Genomic DNA, 26162 nt, shown 5'->3' with positions numbered 1-26162 from the left:
ACAAGCAGTATTCCCGCTTAGTAGTGGTGAAGGCTAGAAAAAGACTGGGAAGCGACCAGCTAGAGAGCGACAACAATCATGAACATGCATTGAAATTAATCAACATCGAATGCAAGCATGAGTAGGATATAATGCACCATGAACATAAATATCGTAGAGGCTATGTTGATTTTGTTTCAACTACATGCATGAACATGTGCTAAGTCATGCCACTCGAATCGTTCAAAAGAGGATACCACCCTATCATACCACATCACAACCATTTTAATAGCATGTTGGCACGCAAGGTAAACCATTATAAGCTCCTAGGTAATTAAGCATGGCATAAGCAACTACAATCTCTAATTGTCATTGCAAACATGTTTATTCATAATAGGCTGAATCAGGAATGATGAACTAATCATATTTACAAAAACAAGAGAGGTCGAGTTCATACCAGCTTCTCCCATCTCAATCAGTCCATCATATATTGTCATAACTGCCTTTCACTTGCACGACCGAATGATGTGAATAATAGTAATAGTGCATGTGCATTGGACTAAGCTAGAATCTGCAAGCATTCAATTCAAGAGAGAAGACAAGGTAATATGGGCTCTTTGTCAGATCAACAATAATGCATACAAGAGCCACTCAACAATTTAATTATGTTCTTCTCCTATCGACCCCCAAAGAAAAGAAAAGAAATAAAACTATTTACACGGGAAAGCTCCCAACAAGCAAAAGAAGAACAGGAAATGTTTTGGGGTTTTCTTTTTAATTACTACTACAGGCATGAAAATTAAAACTAGCTAAAAGCTACATCTAATTTTTTTGGTTTTTCTTAAGGGTTATTAAACATTCAAGAAGAAAGCATAAAAAGGAAATAAACTAGCATGGATGATACAATGAAAAAGTATGAGCACCGACAACTAGCAATGAGTGTGTGAACAAGAATGTAATGTCGGTGGGAAATATGTACTCCCCCAAGCTTAGGCTTTTGGCCTAAGTTGGTCTATGGCCACGGCTGGCCTGGCGGATATCCAAAGTAATATTTGGGGTCGTACTGCGAAGAAGAAGTCTCTGATTGCCACTGGTTGGCAATCATCTCCGGATCCCACTGGTAATTAGACTGTCGTGGAGGATCAAATTGGATGCACACCTCAAGTGCCCTAGGTCTTCGTGAGCAAGCAAGTTGGATGCACACCCACTTAGTTTATTTTGTTGAGCTTTCGTACATTTATAGATCTAGTGCATCCGTTGCATGGCAATCCCTACTCCTTGCATTAACATCGATCGATGGGCATCTCCATAGCCCATTGATTAGCCTCATTGATGTGAGACTTTCTCCTTTTTGTATTCTCCACATAACCCCCATCATCATATTCTATTCCATCCATAGTGCTATATCCATGGCTCACGCTCATGTATTGCGTGAAAATTGAAAAAAGTTTGAGATTACTAAAGTATGAAACAATTGCTTGGCTTGTCATCGGGCTTGTGCATGATGAGAGCATTCTTGTGTGATGAAAATGGAGCATGACCAAACTATATGATTTTGTAGGGATGAACTTTCTTTGGCCATGTTATTTTGAGAAGACATGATTGCTTAGTTAGTATGCTTGAAGTATTATTATTTTTATGTCAATATTAAACTTTTGTCTTGAATCTTATGGATCTGAATATTCATACCACAATTAAGAAGAATTGAAATTATGCCAAGTAGCACTCCGCATGAAAAATTCTGTTTTTATCATTTACCTACTCGAGGACGAGCAGGAATTAAGCTTGGGGATGCTGATACGTCTCCAACGTATCTATAATTTTTGATTTCTCCATGCTATATTATCTTCTGTTTTGGACATTATTGGGCTTTATTATCCACTTTTATATTATTTTTGGGACTAACCTATTGACCCAGAGCCCAGTGCCAGTTCATGTTTTTCCCTTGTTTCAGTGTTTCGACGAAAAGGAATATCAAACGGAGTCGAAACGGAATGAAACCTTCTGGAGAAGTTATTTTTCGAAGGAAAGCTACCCGATAGACTTGGAGTGCACGTCAGGAAAGAAACGAGGGAGCCACGAGGCAGGGGGTGCGCCCTCCACCCTCGTGGGCCCCTCATGGCTCGCCTGACGTATTTCTTCCGCTTATATATATCCATATACCCTAAAACGATCGGGGAGCAGAATAGATCGGGAGTTCCGCCGCCAGAAGCCTCCGTAGTCACCGAAAGCCAATCTAGACCCGTTCCGGCACCCTGCCGGAGGGGGGATCCCTCTCCGGTGGCTATCTTCATCATCCCGGTGCTCTCCATGACGAGGAGGGAGTAGTTCTCCCTCGGGGCTGAGGGTATGTACCAGTAGCTATCTGTTTGATCTCTCTCTCTCGTGCTCTTGAGGTGGCATGATCTTGATGTATCGCGAGCTTTGCTATTATAGTTGGATCTTATGATGTTTCTCCCCCTCTACTCTCTTGTAATGGATTGAGTTTCCCCTTTGAAGTTATCTTATCGGATTGAGTCTTTAAAGATTTGAGAACACTTGATGTATGTTTTGGTGATCAACTTGCGGGTTCCGTCCATGAACCTATGCATGGGGGTTGGCACACGTTTTCGTCATGATTCTCCGGTAGAATCTTTGGGGCACTCTTTGAAGTACTTTGTGTTGGTTGAATAGATGAAGCTGAGATTGTGTGATGCATATCATATAATCATACCCACGGATACTTGAGGTGACATTGGAGTATCTTGGTGACATTAGGGTTTTGGTTGATTTGTATCTTAAGGTGTTATTCTAGTATGAACTCTAGGGCTGTTTGTGACACTTATAGCAATAGCCCAACGGATTGATTGGAAAGAATAACTTTGAGGTGGTTTCGTGCCCTACCATAATCTCTTCGTTTGTTTTCCGCTATTAGTGACTTTGGAGTGACTCTTTGTTGCATGTTGAGGGATAGTTATGTGATCCAATTATGTTATTATTGTTGAGAGAACTTGCACTAGTGAAAGTATGAACCCTAGGCCTTGTTTCAACGCATTGCAATACCGTTTACGCTCACTTTTATCATTAGTTACCTTGCTGTTTTTATATTTTCATATTACAAAAACCTTTATCTACCATCCATATACCACTTGTATCACCATCTCTTCGCCGAACTAGTGCACCTATACAATTTACCATTGTATTGGGTGTGTTGGGGACACAAGAGACTCTTTGTTATTTGGTTGCAGGGTTGCTTGAGAGAGACCATCTTCATCCTACGCCTCCTACGGATTGATAAACCTTAGGTCATCCACTTGAGGGAAATTTGCTACTGTCCTACAAACCTCTGCACTTGGAGGCCCAACAACGTCTATAAGAAGAAGGTTGTGTAGTAGACATCAAGCTCTTTTCTGGCGCCGTTGCCGGGGACGTTAGCGCTTGAAGGTATATCTTTAGATCTTGCAATCGAATCTTTTTGTTTCTTGTTTTATCACTAGTTTAGTTTATAAAATAAAACTACAAAAAATGGATTTGAGTCTACCTCATACACTTCATCTTTTTAATATCTTTCGTGAGTATGATGGAAGGAAAATTGTGCCAAAGTGTTAGAAGAAGAATGCATTAAAATGTTTGGCACTAAATCTTTGAATGATGAGCATGATTGCAATGTTGTTAGTATGAACTCCTTGAATATCCATGGTACTAATGATGATTGCACTAGTTATGATGAAAATGTCTCCTATAAACATGTCAATTTTTGTGGAGTGCATTGGGTTTGTAAGTACACACCAAATAGGGAAGATAGATATTGCAAGAGGCATAAGTACTTAGAAACTAAATGGTTGCAAGAAAGGCTAGATGTTTGTGCTGAAAATTTAAATTTTCTTAGCCATACTTGTGAACTTTGCAATGAACATGATCATTTCAGTACCCAATGCAAATTGTTTCATGATTGTATCGTGTCCAAAAATTATGATGACTTGATTTCCCTTGCACATCATAATGAACTTAGTTTGCTCTTGGGTTATGAAGAAATGAAACGTATAACTAAGGATATTCCAAAATTTGCCCTTGATAGAGTTCTTCATTTTGATCTATATGTATTGCGCGGTGAATTGCATTGAAAATCCTTATATTGCCAATTACATAAAGAAAAGAAAACAAATAGAAGATGAAGAGAACACTAATGAAAGGGAAGAGACTTCCCAATACCCTCCTATTATTTCTTATGATGAATCAGGTAACAAGGAGGAGCCCCCTATTCAACCAATCTCATTAATAAGGAGCTCCAAAAAGAGGATTGAACCCACACATGAGGTGAAGAAGAGGAAAAGAAAGAGGAAGAGAGGTAAAAAGATATCTCCCCCAAATAATGCTGCTCCTATTACTATTGTGCCTCATGAAAATATAATTGTGGAAGATAATGATACTTATTATGATCTTGAAAATCTTTTTGGCACTTTCTTGGAAGAATATGATAATTGCTATACTATTGGTGCTATCCATACTATTAATGATGAAAGTGATTATGCTTATGATATGAAAAGGCCCAAGCTTGGGGATGCTATGTTTGATGAAGATGATGTTTTTGAGAATATATTTGCTGCAATTAATGTTTGTCCCAAGCTTGGGGATGCTACGTTTAATGAAGATGATATTTTTAGTCTCCCAAGTTTTGATATGCAAATTTATAATGATGATAGCATGCCTCCTACCTATGATGATTATTGTGATGATACTTATGATATAAAAAGTAGTGATGATTATATTTATAAAAGTTGTCATGATTGTGATTACCCTTTTTCTGAACATTACTCTTTTAATGTGGAAACAACTTATAGTATTCGAGTTTCTTATGACACTTCCACTATTCCGAATGAGAAGAAATCTTGCTTATGTGGAGAGTAATAAAATTTCTATGCTTGTAGATCATGAAAAGAATGTTTTATGTGATAGTTATATTGTTTAATTCATTCATGATGCTACTGAAAATTATTATGAGGGAGGAACATATGCTTGTAGGAATTGCAATAATATCAAGTTTCCCCTCTATATGCTTAAAATTTTGAAGTTTTGCTTGTTTTACCTTCCTATGCAAGTTGATTCTTGTTCCCAAAAGTTGTTTGCTCACAAAATCCCTATGCATAGGAAGTGGGTTATACTTAAATTTGCTAGTCATATTCTTCAATATGCTCTCTTTATGTTACAATTCTTATCCTTTATGTGAGCATCGTTGAAATCATCATGCCTAACTAGGGGTGTTAAACGATAGCGCTTGTTGGGAGGCAACCCCATTTTATTCTTGTTCCTTTATTTTTGTTCCGGTTTAGTAATAAATATTTCACCTAGCCTCTGTTTAGATGTGGTTTTATGCTTTTAATTAGTGTTTGTGCCAAGTAGAACCTTTGGGAAGACTTGGGGAAACTCTTTGCGATCATGCTGTAAAAAACAGAAACTGTAGCGCTCACAAGAACTGCTGCCATTTTTATTTGGAAAGTTCTATTTAGTTAATTATTGTTTCATATGATTAATAGATAAATTCCTCAAGTCCAAAAATTTATTTTAGAATTTTTGGGGTTCCAGAAGTTTTTTGTTAGTTACAGATTACTACAGACTGTTCTGTTTTTGACAGATTCTGTTTTTCATGTGTTGTTTACTTATTTTGATGAATCTATGGCTAGTAAAAGAGTTTATAAACCATAGAGAAGTTGGAATACAGTAGTTTTAACACCAATATAAATAAATAATGAGTTCATTACAGTACTTGAAGTGGTGTTTTGTTTTCTTGCGCTAACGGAGCTTACGAGTTTTCTACTTTAAGTTTTGTGTTGTGAAGTTTTCAAGTTTTGGGTAATGATTTGATGGATTATGGAACAAGGAGTGGCAAGAGCCTAAGCTTGGGGATGCCCAAGGCACCCCAAGGAAATATTCAAGGACAACCAAGAGCCTAAGCTTGGGGATGCCCCGGAAGGCATCCCCTCTTTTGTCTTCGTTCATTGGTAACTTTACTTGGAGCTATATTTTTATTCACCACTTGATATGTGTTTTCCTTGGAGCGTCATTTTATTTTCTTTTGTTTTGCTTGCTGTTTGAATAAAATACCAAGATCTGAAATTATTAAATGTTAGAGAGTCTTCACATAGTTGCATAATTATTCCACTACTCATTGATCTTCACTTATATCTTCCGGAGTAGTTTGTTGTTTGCTCTAGTACTTCACTTATATCTTTTAGAGCATGGTGGTAGTTTTATTTTGAAGAAATAGATGAACTCTCATGCGTCACTTATATTATTTTGAGAGTCTTAAATAGCATGGTAATTTGCTTAAATAATCCTAATATGCTAGGCATTTAAGATTAGTAAAAACTTTCTTATGAGTGTTTTGAATACTAAGAGAAGTTTGATTCTTGATGATTGTTTTGAGATATGGAGATCGTGATATTAAAGTTGTGCTAGTTGAGTAGTTGTGAATTTGAGAAATACTTGTGTTGAAGTTTGCAAGTCCCGTAGCATGCACGTATGGTAAACGTTATGTAACAAATTTGAAACATGAGGTGTTCTTTGATTGTCCTCCTTATGAGTGGCGGTCGGGGACGAGCGATGGTCTTTTCCTACCAGTCTATCCCCCTAGGAGCATGCGCGTAGTGCTTGGTTTTTGATGACTTGTAGATTTTTGCAATAAGTATGTGAGTTCTTTATGACTAATGTTGAGTCCATGGATTATACGCACTCTCACCCTTCCATCATTGCTAGCCTCTTCGGTACCATGCATTGCCCTTTCTCACATTGAGAGTTGGTGCAAACTTCGCCGGTGCATCCAAACCCCGTGATATGATACGCTCTTTAACACATAAACCTCCTTATATCTTCCTCAAAACAGCCACCATACCTACCTATTATGGCATTTCCATAGCCATTCCGAGATATATTGCCATGCAACTTTCCACCATTCCGTTTATCATGACACGGTCATCATTGTCATATTGCTTAGCATGATCATGTAGTTGACATAGTATTTGTGGAAAATCCACCGTTCATAATTATTTCATACATGTCATTCTTGGTTCATTGCATATCCCGGTACACTGCCGGAGGCATTCATATAGAGTCATACTTTGTTCTAGTATTGAGTTGTAATCATTGAGTTGTAAAGAAATAGAAGTGTGATGATCATCATTTTCTAGAGCATTGTCCCAAGTGAGGAATAAAAAAAGAGAAAGGCCATAAAAAAGAGAAGGCCCCAAAAAATGAGAGAAAAAGAGAGAAGGGACAATGTTACTATCCTTTATCACACTTGTGCTTCAAAGTAACACCATAATCTTCATGATAGAGAGTCTCTTGTTTTGTCACTTTCATATACTAATGGGAATTTTTCATTAAAGAACTTGTCTTGTATATTCCAACAATGGGCCTCCTCAAGTGCCCTAGGTATTCGTGAGCAAGCAAGTTGGATGCACACCCACTTAGTTTCTTTTGTTGAGCTTTCATACATTTATAGCTCTAGTGCATCCGTTGCATGGCAATCCCTACTCCTTGCATTAACATCAATCGATGGGCATCTCCATAGCCCATTGATTAGCCTCGTTGATGTGAGACTTTCTCCTTTTTTGTCTTCTCCACATAACCCCCATCATCATATTCTATTCCATCGATAGTGCTATATCCATGGCTCACGCTCATGTATTGCGTGAAAATTGAAAAAAGTTTGAGATTACTAAAGTATGAAACAATTGCTTGGCTTGTCATCGGGGTTGTGCATGATGAGAGCATTCTTGTGTGACGAAAATGGAGCATGACCAAACTATATGATTTTGTAGGGATGAACTTTCTTTGGCCATGTTATTTTGAGAAGACATGATTGCTTAGTTAGTATGCTTGAAGTATTATTATTTTTATGTGAATATTAAACTTTTGTCTTGAATCTTATGGATCTGAATATTCATACGACAATTAAGAAGAATTGAAATTATGCCAAGTAGCACTCCGCATCAAAAATTATATTTTTATCATTTACCTACTCGAGGACGAGCTGGAATTAAGCTTGGGGATGCTGACACGTCTCCAACGTATCTATAATTTTTTATTTCTCCATGCTATATTATCTTATTTTTGGACATTATTGGGCTTTATTATCCACTTTTATATTATTTTTGGGACTAACCTATTGACCCAAAGCCCAGTGCCAATTCCTGTTTTTTCCCTTGTTTTAGTGTTTCGAAGAAAAGGAATATCAAATGGAGTCGAAACGGAATGAAACCTTCTGGAGAAGTAATTTTTGGAAGGAAAGCTACCCGATAGACTTGGAGTGCACGTCAGGAAAGAAACAAGGGATCCACGAGGCAGGGGGCGCGCCCACCCCCCTAGGGTGCGCCCTCCACCCTCGTGGGCCCCAAGTGGCTCCCCTGGCGTATTTCTTCCACCTATATATATCCATATACCCTAAAACGATCAGGGAGCAGAATAGATCGGGAGTTCCGCTGCCAGAAGCCTCCGTAGCCACCGAAAGCCTATCTAGACCCGTTCCGGCACCCTGCCGAAGGGGGAATCCCTCTCCGGTGGCTATCTTCATCATCCCGATGCTCTCCATGACGAGGAGGGAGTAGTTCTCCCTCGGGGCTGAGGGTATGTACCAGTAGCTATGTGTTTGATCTCTCTCTCTCTCGTGTTCTTGAGGTGGCATGATCTTGATGTATCGTGAGCTTTGCTATTATAGTTGGATCTTATGATGTTTCTCCCCCTCTACTCTCTTGTAATGGATTGAGTTTCCCCTTTGAAGTTATCTTATCGGATTGAGTCTTTAAAGATTTGAGAACACTTGATGTATGTTTTGGAGATCAACTTGCGGGGTCCGCCCATGAACCTATGCATAGGGGTCGGCACACGTTTTCGTCGTGATTCTTCGATAGAATCTTTGGGGCACTCTTTGAAGTACTTTGTGTTGGTTGAATAGATGAATCTGAGATTGTGTGATGCATATCGTATAATCATACCCACGGATACTTGAGGTGACATTGGAGTATCTAGGTGACATTAGGGTTTTGGTTGATTTGTATCTTAAGGTGTTATTCTAGTACGAACTCTAGGGCTGTTTGTGACACTTATAGCAATAGCCCAACGGATTGATTGGAAAGAATAACTTTGAGGTGGTTTCGTACCCTACCATAATCTCTTCGTTTGTTTTCCGCTATTAGTGACTTTGGAGTGACTCTTTGTTGCATGTTGAGGGATAGTTATGTGATCCACTTATGTTATTATTGTTGAGAGAACTTGCACTAGTGAAAGTATGAACCCTAGGCCTTGTTTCAACGCATTGCAATACCGTTTACACTCACTTTTATCATTAGTTACCTTGCTGTTTTTATATTTTCATATTACAAAAACCTTTATCTACCATCCATATACCACTTGTATCACCATCTCTTCGCCGAACTAGAGCACCTATACAATTTACCATTGTATTGGGTGTGTTGGGGACACAAGAGACTCTTTGTTATTTGGTTGCAGGGTCGCTTGAGAGAGACCATCTTCATCCTACGCCTCCTACGGATTGATAAACCTTAGGTCATCCACTTGAGGGGAATTTGCTACTGTCCTACAAACCTCTGCACTTGGAGGCCCAACAATGTCTACAAGAAGAAGGTTGTGTAGTAGACATCATGGCACAAAATAACAATATCAGGGGAACTCGGGTTTCCACAGTTTCCATGCCCAATTAAGCATCTACTAGCAAATATAGCAAAGTAACGTAGAACAGGAAAGTGTAAGCTAGTAGTTCGTGCATCGGAAACCTTCCTCATTTCCCCTACAGTGATGGTATCAATAAACCCATCCACATCGTTACGATGTGGTTCCTCTATGATGCCCTCGAAAGGGATCAAACAAACCTGACAAAAATCACGAAGTGACATCTCCTTATGCTCATCATATAAATAAAACTCCACCGTAGGTGGTGAGCTCCTCGCATGGAAATGAAAGTTTTGCACAAAGATATTTGTGAGTAAGAGATATTGTTCGCGTTGGTCGTGGAGGAAGGAGGTGAGGCCTACATACTCAACCAATTCATAAAAATCATCATAAATCCCGGTTGCTCTCTAGAAATCATCACAAGGTCATTCACACGGCCGAACCTCCGCCGTGCGAGGCAGATTATATTTGGGCCCTCTTTGCTTCTTCATTTTGCTTTTCTTTAGAGCTTCGGCTCGATGAGCCCCTAAAAAATCTCTTCATTATTTTTTTTAAAAATTCTGAATTTTTTAGTAACTTCAAATAAAAGTAAACCAAACTCAACAAAATTGATAGCAACTACTCCTACAAGTGCCTACAGCCTATATCTTGCATTAGAACTACTTGGAACCATATAAATTTGACATGCAAGCTCAAGAAAATGGTCACCTAGGAAACACAAATTTGCAATGAATAAAGCACTAGAACAAAAACTAATTGGACCAATGGAGGAGTCACATACCAAGGAACAATCCCCCAAGGCAGTTTTGTGAGAGGTGCTTTGAGCAAGGAGATCGAAAATCGCAGCAAAATGAGCTAGAACTCGTGCTTGAGCTGGATAGTGATGTTTGTGGGAGGAAGAAGAAGTGTATGGGTGCAGGAATAAGTGGAGGGGAGCCACCGTGGGCCCACGAGGTAGGGGGGCGCTCCCAGGGGGTGGGCGCGCCATGGACCCTCGTGGCCAGGTGCTTGCTCCCCCTGCTGTGTTCTCAGTGCCAGATATTCTCAAATATTCCAGAAAAAATCATATTTAAATTTCAGGGCATTTGGAGAACTTTTATTTTTGGGGTATTTTTATATTGCACAGATAATCAGAAAACAGACAGAAATTACTATTTTTGCTTTATTTAAACTAAATAACAGAAAGTAAAAGGAGGGTATAGAAGGTTGTGTTTTCTAACTTCATCCATCTCATGCTCATCAAAAGGAATCCACTAACAAGGTTGATCAAGTCTTGTTAACAAACTCATTTCGAGTAACATGAGACCGGGGAAATTTCGAATAACACTAGGTTACCTCAACGGGGATATGCACATCCCCAACAATAAGAATATCATATTTCTTCTTGACAGTGGGAAGAGGAAATTCAAAACCTCCAAAAATAATCGATGGAATTTTTCCAATAGAATTGATACTGTGGACTTGAGGTTGTTTCCTCAGAAAGTGTACAATATGCTCATTACCATTAACATGAAAAGTGACATTGCCTTTGGTGCAATCAATAACAGCCCCTGCAGTATTCAAAAAAGGTCTTCCAAGAATAATAGACATACTATCGTCCTCGGGAATATCAAGAATAACAAAGTTCGTTAAAATAGTAGCGTTTGCAACCACAACAGGCACATCCTAACAAATACCGACAGGTATAGCAGTTGATTTGTCAGCCATTTGCAAAGATATTTCGGTAGGTGTCAACTTATTCAAATCAAGTCTACGATATAAAGAGAGAGGCATAACACTAAAACCGGCTCCAAGATCACATAAAGCAATTTTAACATAGCTTCTTTTAATGGAGCATGGTATAGTTGGTACTCCGGGATCCCCTAGTTTCTTTGGTATTCCACCCTTAATAGTATAATTAGCAAGCATGGTGGAAATTTTAGCTTCCGATATCTTTCTTTTATTAGTAAAAATATCTTTCATGTACTTAGCATAAGGATTCATTTTAAGCATATCAGTTAATCGCATACGCAAAAAAGATAGATCTAATCATTTCAGCAAAGCGCTCAAAATCCTCATCATCCTTTTTCTTGGATGGTTTGGGAGGAAAAGGCATGGGTTTCTGAACCCATGGTTCTCTTTCTTTACCGTGATTCCTAGCAACAAAGTCTTTCTTATCATAACGTTGATTCTTTGATTGCGGGTTATCAAGATCAACGGCAGGTTCAATTTTATATCATTATCATTACTAGGTTGAGCATCAACATGAACATCATCATTAACATTATCTCTAGTTTCATGTTCATTACCAGATTGTGTTTCAGCATCAGAAATAGAGATATCATTGGGATTCTCAGGTGTGTCAATAACAGGTTCACTAGAAGCATGCAAAGGCCTATCATTTTTCTTTTTCTCCCTTTTAGAAGGACTAGGTGCATCTATATTATTTCTCTGAGAATCTTGCTCAATTCTCTTAGGATGGCCCTCGGGATACAAAGGTTCCTGAGTCATTTTACCACCTCTAGTCATAACTCTTACAACATTATCATTTTTCTTACTATTTAATTCATTGAGAAAATCATTTTGAGCCTTAAGTACTTATTCTACTTGAGTGGTAACCATAGAAGCATGTTTACTAATGAGTTTAAGTTCACCTTTAACTCTAGACATATAATCACCCAAGTGTTCAATAATATAAGCATTTTGTTTCAATTGTCTACCCAAATAAGCATTGAAGTCTTCTTGCTTAACCATAAAGTTATCAAACTCATCCAAACATTGGCTAGCAAACAGAGTAGGAGGGATTTCAGCTTTATCATATCTATAGAGAGAATTTACCTTTACTACCTGTGTCGGGTTGTCAAGACCATGTATTTCTTCAATAGGTGATGGATTAGAACCATATATTTCTTCAACGGGCGGTAAATTAAGACCATGTATTTCTTCAATAGGAGGTAAATTCTTAACATCTTCAGCTCTAATACCCTTTTCTTTCATGGATTTCTTTGCGTCTTGCATATCTTCAGGACTGAGAAATAGAACACCTCTTTTCTTCGGAGTTGGTTTAGGAATAGGCTCAGGAGCTCGTGATGAAGCTATGTACCTAGGGTAGGGTCATAGACCTGACCTAGACATCCTCCCCTAGGACGTCACCCTAAAGCGAGGATCATTCAAAGGGTACCTTCATCCACTCGACCAGAGACGTTCCACTCGGAAGAATCAATGTCACTCGACCGTCGCAGAAGTCACTCGACAGGCAGAAGAGCTAAAGCCACTCTGCATGAACAACGGTAGGGCATTTAATTATAGACTTAATTTTCATTTATAGCACTTTAGTGTGGGCGTTACCAGTAATGTTCTCTCTTCAATGTACCTTAAACCCTCTGTGACGTGGGCTGGCTGGGGTCCTGGCGCACTCTATATAAGCCACCCCCCTCCACAGGCACAAGGGTTCGCACCCCCTATAACTCACACGCATATAATCCAGTTGACCGCCTCCGGGCTCCGAGACGTAGTGCTATTACTTCCTCCGAGAAGGGCCTGAACTCGTAAAACTCGCGTGTACAACTCCTCCATAGCTAGGATCTTGCCTCTACATGCATACCCCCCATTCTACTGTCAGACTTAGAACCACGACAGTTGGCACCCACCTTGGGGCAGGTGTCTTAGCGACTTGTTGGAGAAGTTGCGATTTTTCCAATCCCCATCAACATGGTTTCATGCGGAGGTTTGGCCGAGGGCCGCGATATCCCTCTCGGCACGCTCGTATTCGTGGCCGACGACTCCGCTAGGCTCCAAGAAGCGCCACTCAACGTCGAGGCGCTCCCCGTCTGCGGGGCAACGCACTTTCGCATGTGCGTCCGTGGCATCCTTCTACGGCAGCCGTCGACTCAGTATCGGTCGGCTCCTGTGCTGACCTCCCTCCCTGCAGCCCGCCGGAGCAAAAGTTCTGGTCGATCGAGGCTTCAGCGGTGGGTGAGGCATGTGGTGGCTCGCCAGTCGGCCACCCCCCAAGTCGCAGCAATTGAGCCCGACGAAACTCTCTACGGCCTGTTCGACTAGCTCCGTAGAGACTGCATCCGAGTGCGACAGCAGCGACCCCGCGGCGGAAGTTTTGATGGTCAATGGACCATGCAGTCCTCCTGGCTTCACCCCTGAAGACGGAGGCGATGGGGGCGGCGATCCGTCGCATGTTCACGAAGAGTACCGCCCCGAACCCCTCTCTTCGCAGCGGAGGGAAGAACTTCGCCGCCGGAACATGGATGCGCTTCACACTCCTATCGTTGGAGAAACCCCTGAGGCCCAGGCCTTGGAGGAGGCGCGCGTGGCCAACTTGGCTGAGCGCACTCGACTGGAGAACCTCCAGCGTGCACTCGACGAGCGCGCTCGGCAGCGTATCCCCGAGTCCAGTCGACACCAACTTTTTCCGCCTCCGACTCAGGTTTACCGAACTCCGATCCAGAATCTCGCAGCTGCGGCCCGAATAGCGGATTCAATTCAACCTTCCCAGTCAGAAGCTGGACGAGGTTTGGTGCAGATCCGAGCTTTGCTCCGAGCAGCGGGAGAGCAGAATACAGCAGTATCTCAGTCGCGGAATAGGATCCATAGCAGATCCGTGGTTGCAGACACAGTCCAGTCGGCTCACAGCCCGAGATCACCCCCGAGGCATGAGGGACGTGGGGACCGTCAAGATCAGTACAGAAACCGCGAGCAGTATGATCACCAACTCGATCATGATGATCGTCATCGAGTGCCCACGCCTCCCCCAAGGAGCGGGCCATACGTGCCCCGGCAGCATGATGACAGACGTCCTCATAGTGGTGGGCGAAGGATTCCAGTCGACCCCAGGGAACCGGGCTTTGATGCGAGATCTATTCTCGTTCCGGGTCTGGTCGACAGAAATAGAGCTCACAGAGAAGGCCACGACAGAGATTTTCCAACAAGCAGCAGAGTGCATGTCTCAGGTCCAGAGTGCTTCAGCAGAGCCATCAGGGCTGCGGTGATTCCTCCCAACTTCAGGTTGGCGACTGGAGTCAGTAAGTTCACTGGTGAGTCCAAACCTGACACTTGTCTTGAGGATTATCGAGTGGCTGTACAGATTGGTGGTGGCAACGATGAAGTTGCCATGAAGCATCTCCCTTTGATGTTAGAGGGCTCAGCCAGAGTGTGGCTGAATCAGTTAGCGCCTGGTAGTATTTATACTTGGGAAGATCTTGCTCGAGTATTTGTCAGAACATTTGAAGGTACTTGCAAACGGCCAACAGGGCTGACAGAATTACAGTGTTGCGTTCAAAAACCGAATGAAACTCTGAGAGATTATATCCAAAGATGGATCACATTACATCATACAATGGAGAATGTGTCAGATCACCAAGCAATTTGTGCCTTCAAAGAAGGCGTTAAGTATCGGGAATTGAATCTAAAATTCGGTCGGACAGGAGATATGACTCTGACTCGGATGATGGAGATTGCCACAAAATACGCCAATGGTGAAGAGGAAGACCGACTCCAGAGTGGCAAGCACAAAACAGTTGCCCACGAAACCGGAGGAGGGAACTCCAGTCGGAAGCAGAAGCGCAAAGCCGAGCCAGCTGCTCCTAGAGAAGCCTTCGCCATGACTCAAGGAAAGTTCAAAGGGAAACCCAAAGGGTCGTGGAACCCCAAGAAAGTAAAAGATCAAGATGGAAATGATGTGCTAGATTTACCATGCCACATTCACACTAAGAAAGATGAAGAGGGTAATTTCATTTACCCGAAGCATACCACTCGACAGTGTCGACTCCTAATCCAGCAATTCCGAGAGAAACAGCCCAAGGAAAAGGAGAAGGAAACGGACAAAGTCGAGGATGAGGAAGAGGACGATGATGGTTACCCCCACGTCAATTCCACTCTGATGATTTTCGCTGATGTTGAGAGTAAGAGTCGACTGAAAGTCATCAACAGAGAAGTGAACATGGTCGCTCCGGTGACACCTAGTTATTTGAAATGGTCTCAGACTGCCATTACATTCGACCAGTCTGATCACCCAGCGCACATAGCCACCCCTGGGAGGCCAGCGCTGGTGGTCGACCGAGTAGTCGAAGGCACTCGATTGACTAAGGTTCTGATGGACGATGCCAGTGGTCTGAATATACTGTATGCAGAGACGTTGAAAGGAATGGGCATTCCGATGTCCAGACTCAGTGAAAGCAATATGAGTTTCCATGGAGTTATTCCTGGCAAGAAGGCTGCATCACTCGGCCAGATCACCCTTGATGTAGTTTTCGGTGATTCCAAGAATTACCGCAAAGAAAAGTTGACATTTGAAGTTGTGGATTTCCAGAGTGCTTATCATGCTATTCTAGGCAGGCCAGCCTATGCACGTTTTATGGCTCGGCCATGTTATGTGTACCTCAAATTGAAGATGTCTGGTCCTAAAGGGTGATCACTATCACTGGCAATCGAAAGAAGGCAGAAGAGTGCTTCCAGAAGGGCTCAAAGATCGCCGATGCACAGATGGCAGTAGTAGAATTTTTGACAGAAAGACTGTAAGGGAACCCCCTACAGTATAGTTGTTGCAACAACCCCAAATTGCAAGTACCATGCCTTGAACCTGGGTGGGTGGGAAGGCATCAGCCCCTTCCAACCACTAGGCTATGCCTTAGTCTGCTGGCAGTAGTAGAATTGCAGGAGTATCAAAAAAATGCAGATCCGAGTGATTTGTTGCGAGCTAAGAAGCCTGCCATGGATTCAACGTTCCAGTCGTCTGGTGAAATGAAGCCGATTCATATTCACCCAACGGATCCCAATGCTGCTCTGACTCACATTTCAACAACATTCGACTCCAAATAGGAAGAAGCGCTCATCCAGTTCCTCCGTGAGAACTGGGACATCTTTGCATGGAAACCTTCTGACATGCCAGGTGTTCCCACGGGATTGGCTGAGCATCATTTGCGAGTCGACCCAAAAGTGAAACCAGTCAAAGAACATCTTCGACAGTCCGCCGTACAGAAGAGAAAGGCAATCGGTGAAGAAGTGGCTCGGCTTTTAGCAGGTGAGTTTATCCGAGAGATTTATCACTCCAAGTGGTTAGCTAATGTTGTCATGGTCCCAAAGAAGGACGACTCACTTCGCATGTGCATTGACTTCAAGCATATCAATCGGGCCTGCCCGAAAGATCACTTTCCTCTCCCTCGCATCGACCAAATAGTTGACTCGACTGCGGGATGTGAGCGTTTGTCCTTTTTGGACGCTTATTCCGGGTATCATCAGATCCGTCTGTATGGACCCGATGAGATAAAAATAGCTTTCATCACCCCATTTGGGTGCTTCTGTTATGTCACTATGCCATTCAGCTTGAAGAACGCTGGAGACACATTCATGCAGATGATTCAGAAGTGTTTACTCACTCAGATCAGTCAGAATGTGGAAGCTTACATGGATGACATTGTGGTCAAGTCACGTAAAGGTTCCGACCTACTGGCTGACCTTGCTGAAACCTTTGCCAACCTCAGAAGGTATGATATCAAGCTTAATCCATCGAAGTGCACGTTTGGAGTTCCAGGAGGAAAATTACTCAGTTTTCTCGTTTCCGAACGAGGGATCGACGCTAACCTAGAGAAAGTGGGTGCCATACTCCGGATGAAACTCCGTGTGTGTGTGTGTGCATGATGTCCAGAAGCTTACTGGTTGTTTGGCCGCCCTAAGTCGATTCATTTCTCGCCTCGGCGAAAAGGCACTGCCGCTTTACCGACTGATGAAGAAGTCAGATAAGTTCGAGTGGACTCCTGAAGCTGATGCAGCATTTGCAGAGCTTAAAGCCCTGCTTTCCACCCAGCCGGTGCTTGCTGCTCCAATCAGCAAAGAGCCTTTCCTGCTTTACATTGCATCCACTATACAAGTCGTCAGTACAGTACTTACGGTCAAGCGGGAAGAAGGAAAAGCTTACAAAGTTCAGCGCCCAGCATACTATGTCTCTGAAGTTTTGACTCCATCAAAGCAAAGATATCCACATTATCAGAAGCTTGTTTATGGGATTTATATGACCACGAAGAAGGTTGCACATTACTTCTTTGACCACTCCATTATAGTCGTCAGCGACGCTCCATTATCAGAGATTCTGAACAACAGAGATGCAACTGGTCGAGTGGCAAAGTGGGCGATTGAACTCCTTCCCTTAGATATCAAGTTCGAGGCAAAGAAATCTATCAAGTCCCAAGAAATAGCAATTTCCTTGCCGAGTGGATCGAACAGCAACTGTCGACTCAAGTTCACTTGGAGCACTAGACCATGTTCTTTGATGGTTCCAAGATGCTGAATGGTTCCGGTGCTGGGGGTATCCCCTCGAGGAGACAAGCTCAGATATGTCCTCCAGATTCACTTTGATTCCTCCAATAACGAAGCAAAATATGAAGCACTCTTGTATGGGTTACGTATGGCCATCTCACTCGGCGCCCGTCGCCTCATGGTCTATGGCGAATCAGATTTGGTAGTCAATCAAGTGATGAAGGAGTGGGACGTTAGAAGCCCGGCCATGACTGGCTACTATAATGCGGTGAGGAAGTTGGAAAAGAAGTTTGAGGGGTTAGAGCTCCATCATATACCCCGACTGAAAAATCAAGCAGCCGATGATTTAGCAAAGATAAGCTCCAAGAGAGAAGCCATTCCTAGTAATGTGTTCCTGGAGCATATTCATGCACCTTCAGTTCAAGAAGATCCCTTCACTAAAGAGCCCCCACAGCCAAAGAGTGCCACCGATCCGACTGAAGTCGAGATTCCAGCCGTGGTCGACCTAATCATGGATATTTTGGTTATTACTCCCGACTGGACAGTGCGGTACATTGCGTATATCCTTAGGAAGGAACTCCCAGAGGATGAAGAAGAGGCTCGACAGATCGTCCGTCGATCCAAAGCCTTTACTGTGATAAGAGGACAACTGTTCAGGGAAAGTGTAACCGGAGTCAGCCGGAAATGCATAACCCCAGAAGAAGGTATAGCAATCAACGACATCCACTCGGGGACCTATTGCCACCATGCGTCCTCTAGGACCATTGTGGCTAAAGCATACTGAGCTGGATTTTATTGGCCGCAAGCAAATGAAATGGCGAAAGATATAGTCGACTGATCTAAAGGCTGCCAGTTTTACTCCAATATGTCCCACAAACCTGCGTCAGCCCTAAAGACCATTCCACTCATCTGGCCCTTTGCTGTTTGGGGATTAGATATGGTTGGACCGCTGAGGACTGGTAGGAGTGGCTTCACTCACGTGCTTGTAGCAGTCGACAAGTTTACCAAGTGGGTTGAAGCCAAGCCTATCAAGAATCTGGAAGCTAGTACTGTTGTCAGCTTCATCAGAGAATTGACGTTCAGATACGGAGTTCCACACAGCATCATCATTGACAATGGATCAAACTTCAATTCAGACGAGTTTAGAGCCTTCTGCGCCTCCCAACGCACGCGAGTCGACTATGCTTCAGTCGCCCATCCCCAGTCGAATGGACAAGCAGAGAGAGCAAATGGCCTGATTCTCAAAGGATTGAAACCCTGACTGATACGAGACCTCAAGCATGCAGCGGGCGCCTGGGTTGATGAACTTCCATTAGTTCTTTGGGGATTGAGGACAACTCCCAATCGGTCGACTGGCCAAACTCCATTCTTCTTGGTCAATGGAGCTGAAGCTGTTCTACCGAGTGACTTGCTCCATAATGCACCACGAGTCGAGCTCTTCTCTGAAGATGAAGTAGAGCAAGCTCGACAGGACGCAGTCGACCTCCTAGAGGAGGAAAGAGAGATGACCTTGATCCGGTCAACCATTTATCAGCAAGACTTGCGTCGATTCCACGCCAGAAATGTGAAAGGTCGAGCCTTTCAAGAGGGAGACTTGGTTCTTCGAGTGGATCAGCAGAAACCACACAAGCTCGCTCCTGCTTGGGAAGGCCCCTTCATTGTCACTAGAGTGCTCCACAATGGAGCATACCACCTTTACAATGTTGAGCGTAAGAAGGACAAGCCACGGGCTTGGAATGCGGAGTTGCTCCGCCCCTTTTACACTTAAGTACTTAGTCGAATAAAATGTAATAAGAAATACCTTTGTAATTTGCTTATCAAAGACAAGAGCTTTACAGTCCTCTTAAATGATTGTTGTTGTTTTTATTTGCATCTGAAATCCCCCAGTGGGTGACTTAGTTGTGAATCTGTTTCGCCTAAGTTTAAAAGAAAATCCTATCGAGTGGTCAGCAAGCCTCCCACTCGGGGGCTTACATGCAGTCCAGTACTTGCCTAAGTTTAAAAAAAATCCTACCGAGTGGTGAGCAGCCCTCCCGCTCAGGGGCTTAGCTACAGTCCAGTACTCGCCTAAGTTTAAAAAAAATCCTACCGAGTGGTGAGAGCCCTCCCGCTCAGGGGCTTAGCTACAGTCCAGTACTCGCCTAAGTTTGTAAAATCCTATCGAGTGGTGAGCAAGCCTCCCACTCAGAGGCTTAGCTGCGAATCCGTTTCGCCTAAGTTTTAGAAAAAATCCTACCGAGTGGTGAGCAGCCCTCCCACTCGGGGGCTTAGCTGCAGTCCAGTACTCACCTAAGTTTGTAAAATCCTACCGAGTGGTGAGCAAGACTCCCACTCGGGAGCTTAGCTGCAGTCCGGTACTCGCCTAAGTTTAAAAAAATCTTACCGAGTGGTGAGCAGCCCTCCCGCTCGGGGGCTTAGCTGCAGTCCAGTACTCGCCTAAGTTTGTAAAATCCTACCGAGTGGTGAGCAAGCCTCTCACTCGGGGGCTTAGCTGCAGTCCAGTACTCGCCTAAGTTTAAAAAATCCTACCGAGTGGTGAGCAACCCTCCCACTCGGGGGCTTAGCTGCAGTCCAGTACTCGCCTAAGTTTGTAAAATCCTACCGAGTGGTGAGCAAGCCTCCCGCTCGGGGGCTTAGCTGCAGTCCAGTGCTCGCCTAAGTTTAAAAAATCCTACCGAGTGGTGAGCAACCCTCCCACTCGGGGGCTTAGCTGCAGCCCAGTACTCGCCTAAGTTTAAAAAATCCTACCGAGTGGTGAGAAACCCTCCCACTCGGGGGCTTAGCTGCAGTCCAGTACTCGCCTAAGTTTGTAAAATCCTACCAAGTGGTGAGCAAGCCTCCCGCTCGGGGGCTTAGCTGCAGTCCAGTGCTTGCCTAAGTTTAAAAAATCCTACCGAGTGGTGAACAACCCTCCCACTCGGGGGCTTAGCTGCAGTCCAGTACTCGCCTAAGTTTTAAAAAAATCCTACCGAGCGGTGAGCAACCCTCCCACTCGGGGGCTTAGCTGCAGTCCAGTGCTCGCCTAAGTTTAAAAAATCCTACCGAGTGGTGAGCAACCCTCCCACTCGGGGGCTTAGCTGCAGTCCAGTGCTCGCCTAAGTTTAAAAAATCCTACCGAGTGGTGAGCAACCCTCCCACTCAGGGGCTTAGCTGCAGTCCAGTACTCGCCTAAGTTTAGAAAATCCTACCGAGCGGTGAGCAACCCTCCCACTCGGGGGCTTAGCTGCAGTCCAGTACTCGCCTAAGTTTAAAAAATCTTACCGAATGGTGAGCAACCCTCCCACTCGGGGGCTTAGCTGCAGTCCAGTGCTCGCCTAAGGTTTAAAGTCCATCCTTATCCGCAAGGACGATGAGGTGCAGGTCGACTACAACCTTCTCCTTTGGAGCTGCGCCACAAATACAATGTGCGCTCCATCACCATCCGCAAGGACGACGAGGTGCAGGTCGACTACAACCTTCTCCTTTGGAGCTGTGCCACAAATACAACATGCGCTCCATCACCATCCGCAAGGACGAGGAGGTGCAGGTCGATTGCAACCTTCTCCTTCGGAACCGCGCCACAAATACAACGTGCGCTCCATCACCATCCGCAAGAACGACGAGGTGCAGGCCGACTGCAACTTTCTCCTTTGGAGCCGTGCCACAAATACAACAAGCGCTCCATCCCCATCTGCAAGGACTACGAGGTGCAGGTTGACTACAACCTTCTCCTTAGGAGCTATGCCACAAGTACAACGTACGCTCCATCCCTATCCACGAGGATGACGAGGTGCAGCTCGACTACAACCTTCTCCTTAGGAGTTGCACCACAAGTACAATGTGCGCTCCATCCCCACCCGCAAGGTTGACAAGGTGCAGGTCAACTGCAACCTTCTCCTTCGGAGCTGCGCCACAAATACAGTGTGCGCTCCATCCCTGTCCGCAAGGACAACGAGATGCAGGTCGAAAGATTATTCAGAGTAAAGAGCAAATTCCACTCGAAGGCAAATACAAGCATATTCAGAAATAAACCAAGTACAGATAAATCCTAAAGTTCCGGATGACGGATCAAAAGTATTCGAGCATCAAGCCCGAAGGAGTTTAACGGTTACAGCAACCACTCGGCATTCCAAGGCAAATTTAAGGCAGGTTTAAATCTCAAAGTTTGTTCATTCGTCAGGAGGAGGGCTGGCAGGTTCGACGAATTCGTCCAAGTCAATTCCATCTGCAATCCGAGTGGCAGCAGCAATGAAAGTCTCCATAAAGGACTATAAATCATGTCTTTTGGTGTTGGCGACCTTGATCGCCGCCAGCTTATCTTCGCGGGCTTCTTTGCAGTGGACTCTTACCAAGGACAACGCCACGTCAGCACCACACCGGGCAGAGGACTTCTTCCATTCTTGCACTCGACCAGGGACCTCGTTGAGTCGAGCCATCAAAGACTCGAGGTCATTTTAAAGCGTCGCCCTTGGCCAGAGTGATGAGTCGATCCATGAAACTGCCACCTTCAGACGAGCGAGGTAACTTGTAACACTGGCAACGCGGGATTCTAGTCGAAGCACATTCATGGCAGCCTCGTCGCTGACTGGAGAAACTATAGGGTCCAAACCCGTCTCGATCCGTCCAGTCTCCTCGTCAAAGTTTTGGCAGAATTCGATAGTCAAGGAGTTAGTGAGTCGACTGGACAGGACTAACTTGCAAGCAGTAAAGTAGTCGGATTAAAAGGAGTACCTTCCAGCATAAAAAAGAGCTTCTTGGCGAGAGTTCTCAAATAAGCTTCCACGTCAATTCTCTTACGAGCCATGGATTCCAGCTTCTCATTCAGAGCCACCTTATCCTTCTTCAGACGAGTTGCCTCTCAGTTGGATTCAGTGAGAGAGGACTTCAGCTTGCTTACTTCTTCTTCCAGCGCTCCGACTGAAGCCAGCTTCTGGTTGGCAAGGGCAGTCTTATCTTGAGCCTCCTTCTGCACAGCTGCAAGGTCCAAGTCCTTCTTCTCCAGAGCCAACCTCATTTTCTCTGCAAAATAAGCAATCGGATCAATCAAGAGATCGAAGAAATATTTTAAAGGACGATCGACGTGAGCAGTCGACTTCCATACCAGCAACTTCATCTTGAGCTTTCTTCAATTTTTGTTGGGCCAGCTCCAAGTCAAGGTTGAGTTGCCTTTGCTTCTCCTCAAATTCGGCGAACTTGGAAATGAGAGTACAAGATTTCTGCAGAGGGTAAAAGACATATCAATCGACAAGATCAAAGATTATTTACTTCCAAGTGAATAAAACTTCAAAGATTACTCACACCCTAGCCGACTGCCCGCAGTCGACCGTGGTCTCGGGGACTACACCCAGCGGGTGCACTTGGCGTGCCCCCACTGATTCAGATTCCACTCGGCCGGTCCGCCCGGGTCGAGTAAAAAAAGAGAAGAACTATTTAGACCCCGGCCGACTGCCAGCAATCGACCGTGGTCTCGGGGACTACACCCAGTGGGTGCACTTGACGTGCCCCCACTGGTTCAGATCCCACTTGGCTGGTCTGCCCGGGTCGAGTGGAAGAAAGGAACGTGAAAAGAAGTACTCAGACCCCAGCCGACTGCGGTCTCGGGGACTACACCCAGTGGGTGCACTTAGCGTGCCCCCACCGGTTCAGATCCCACTCGCCCAGACCGAGTGGAAGAGTGCAAATACTAAAGATAACAAAACACTAGTGGGTGTACAGATTCAATGCAAACAATAAGAGATTGTATGAAAGAAAATATTTCAGGTAGCATATCCTAATAGAACAAGGTTAGTCGAAAGTCAACTTACCTGGACATTGGCCCGAAGGCCCGCGCTGGCATCGTAAGCAGCCTGGTTGTTGTCATGCACCGTCTTCATCCGCTCCATCATCACGCTAGCCTGACGGATGGCCTCTGCAGCGGCGTCCGACTGGCTTTCCGAAACATGATAGTTGGTGAAGAAGGGAGCAGACGGCCTAGATGCGGCAGCTTGCAGCTCTGAGGCATGAGGTTGGACGACTGAAGGAAACAATGGTACAATCGATGGCGCGGGGCGCTCACTCGACAATGGGACAGCAAAATATACAGAGGCCCCACCTGCATCTTCAGGTTGTTGGACGGTTGGTTCTGTCGTCAGTCCCGGCTGAGATTTCTTGCCAGACGCTACCTTTTTGTTCCTTCTGGGCTTCGGGGCCACATCTTCATCATCATCCGGAAGCTCGATAACGTTGAGTGGGGCTGCAAATAAATCAGTCGACCCCAAGTGAATTGCCAGAATTTAATCAACCAAATAATCAAGAACAAGTTCGCGAGGATTGTACCTGGGTTGGAGGTAACCGCGTCTTCCATTTCCTCGTCTCGGTATTGGCGGGAGGAAGTTCTAGAGGTAGCAGCACTGCAAATGTCAACATTCAGTCGGTTATGTTCTGTTGTGCGAGTCGACCAAAGGATCAGGTCAGATGGTTACCCAGAGATGGTGGGAATGGTCACTTTGATTCTGGGCAAAGCCTTCGGCAGTTTGGAGGATGCGGCCTTCAATGGTTTTGGCACTGGAGGCGGCGCAGTCTTGAGCTGTTTCGATACCTTCTCGGTCGGCACTGGAGAAGACGTCCGAGGATGCTTTGAAGACTGCCCAGTTGGTGCGGCCACCAGGTCAGGGGAGCTTGTCGGGTCGTGAGCGTGCTTGGACATCCTTTCTCTGCGAGGAGGCGAGTCGACCTCTTCTTCGTCACTCGGGTCGTCGCTCTCCTTGTCCTCCTCTGCATCCGAGTGCCACTCGCCACTCTCGCCCCGCTCGCCTCTCCCTCGACATTTTTCTCATGTACTCCATAGGGCATTGAGTACATATCAACAAGATCCTAAAAGACAATGAACAAAAAAAAGACAGTCGACCATCAACAAGATGCTACATAGTAAATCAAGAAGACACTCAACAATGCAGAATCGTACCTGTTCCGGCTGGCGCAAATGGTCAAATGGAACCACCCTCCTGGACCCCGGGGATTATCCTTGTTGCCGGTAATACCTCTTAGCCACTGCTCCACCGTGTCCTCACTGACATCCTCCAGGTGGATCCGAGTGGAATCCTTGAGTCCCGAGTACATCCACATCGGATGGTCACGAGCTTGGAGTGGTTGGATGCGTCGACTGAGGAAGACCTCCAGCAGGTCCATACCGGTCACTCCGTCGCGGACAAGTTGGACAACCCACTCGACCAACACCTTCACCTGCACCTTCTCCTCCGGGATCACTCTCAAGGTGGAGGGCTTCTCCACTCGAGCCATGGAAAAGGGGGGAAGTCCAGTCGACTGGCCCAGGGTCGGCTGGTCCTTGCAGTAGAACCAGGTCGACTGCCAACCCCGGACCGAGTCGGGAAGGATCATAGTTGGGAAGGTGCTTTTGTTCCTCATTTGAATTCCAAGACCCCCGCACATTTGTATCACGTGCGTCCTCTCGTCACTCGGGTTGGCCTTCTTGACCGTCTGAGAGCGACATGTGAATATGTGCTTGAAGAGACACCAGTGTGGTCGACAACCCAAGAAGTTCTCGCACATGGACACGAAAGCGGCAAGGTACACGATGCTGTTTGGAGAAAAGTGGTGGAGTTGAGCCCCAAAGAAGTTCAAGAAACCGTGAAAGAAAGGGTGGGGAGGCAAAGAAAACCCGCGGTCGACATGGGTGGAAAGGAGAACACACTCACCCTCCTGCGGCTACGGCTCAGTCTCGTTCCCCGGGAGCCGCGCCAATTCGTGGGGGATCAGTCCCCCCTCAACCAGGACATCGATGTCATCTTGGCTGATTGTCGAGCAGATCCAGTTGCCCTGGATCCAGCCCGGCGGCAGGCCAGACCTCGATGAAGATCCGCCCCGGCTGGTCTTCTTCCCTTTCCCCTTCGTCGTCGCCTTCTTCACACGCTCCAACGCCACCATCTTCTCCTTCCCCATGGCAGCGAATCGAGTTGGAGCAGGGCGACAATGCCGAGAGCAGAAGCAGGCACATCGGAGAAATCTAAGGAGGAGGAAGAAGAATGGGGGCGCACTATTCAAAAGCCCCAGTCCGGCGCCTTATATAAGGTCTCTTCTGAGTGACTGACTTGTAGGCCCGAACGATCTTATCAAATCTCGCAACAGCCGCGCACGCGATACATGGCAAAAAAGGTGGCGTGGAGATCGAGGCGGCATGCCTAATCCGTCCCGATTACTGCGGCCTCCCTCGCCCGGCGCGCTTCCCAAAATTTGAATCCCGCGAAATCCACAGATGGCAGAACAACCCGTCAGACGGAAGATTTTTTCCATATCAACAC

The sequence above is a fragment of the Triticum urartu genome, chromosome 2A (genome assembly GCF_056163025.1).
Source record: "Triticum urartu cultivar PI428250 chromosome 2A, HENAU_Tu73, whole genome shotgun sequence".
Taxonomy (NCBI): domain Eukaryota; kingdom Viridiplantae; phylum Streptophyta; class Magnoliopsida; order Poales; family Poaceae; genus Triticum; species Triticum urartu.
The sequence above is the reverse complement of the archived record's forward strand: the minus strand, read 5'-3'. Positions refer to the sequence as shown.